Source organism: Pteropus alecto, unplaced genomic scaffold (genome assembly GCF_000325575.1).
Source record: "Pteropus alecto unplaced genomic scaffold, ASM32557v1 scaffold17, whole genome shotgun sequence".
Classification (NCBI taxonomy): domain Eukaryota; kingdom Metazoa; phylum Chordata; class Mammalia; order Chiroptera; family Pteropodidae; genus Pteropus; species Pteropus alecto.
In genome coordinates this window covers 12,274,207-12,275,314 of record NW_006440645.1, presented here as the reverse complement: position 1 = coordinate 12,275,314, position 1,108 = coordinate 12,274,207, and positions in this window count along the sequence as shown.

Here is a 1,108-nt window from a genome sequence, read left to right as displayed (position 1 = left end):
TTTCACTAGGCTTTCTTAGGAAGGGAAAGCATCTGGCGAGGAGTTGGATGTCTGTCCCCATCCACCCCCGACTACTTTTATTTCTTTAGTAAAAAGTACATAGGATTAAATGTCTTGAACAAAAAAAAAGAAAAGAAAAGAAAATTATTATATTGGAAAGAAAGTTATTCAAGTTAGTTATCAAAATTAAACTGTTAGGAGCTCTGAAATCACTACTGTTTGCTGGGAGCCTCAAGAGAAGCCAATAGTAAAAAACCAGTGAGGATTGGGGCAGTTTCTGGTCCCTCGTGTAAAAAAGCTTGGAAGTTACCACTCTGTCCTAACAAGTAAAAATCTGTGCATTCTGAAAAAATCAGCCACTCTTGGATCTGTGAGAGAGGGGAGGACGTAGGGCAAAATGCTATGTCCAGGTGCACATAGGAGTCACAGCCTCTGAGCAGAGACGCACAGCAGAAACCACTGCGGAAAACAGCACGGAGAAGGAAAGGCTGAGTTGTAATTGACAGTTGTTCCAAAGCACTTTCCTATTTATTTATTGATTTTGTTTTTATTATTTTTAATTAATTTATTTTTTTATGTTGACATTGGTTAATGAAATCCAACAACAAGTTTCAGCTGTACACTTTAACAGCAAGGCATATATATATATTTACACTGCGTGTTCACCTCCCATAGATTTCTTTCTGTCTCCACATATTTGACCTCCTTTTACCCCATCTACCTTCCCCCTTCCCTCTGGTAACCACTAGTCTATTGTTCATGTCCATGAGTCTCTGTTTGTTGCTTTTAGGTTTATATCCCACATATAAATGATATAATGTGATTTGAAAATTCTGTTTTTTGGTTCAGTTCTATCTTAAATGGATATTTCTTTTTTTTCCCTGAAATCTCCAGAAATATGTCATTCTTCTATGTGAAATGTTCACTACTGCATAATCAAAGCTCCTATATAGTACCTCCAGTATCCAGAAATATCTCAAAGGATAGGCTACCGATTTAACAAAATAATGAAAGTAAAGATTATTTTGATGTGTAAAACTTTAAGAGATGTCATCATTTTATGGAGCACTATTCTATTGTGATGATTTTATCATCCGTAAAATGCGAG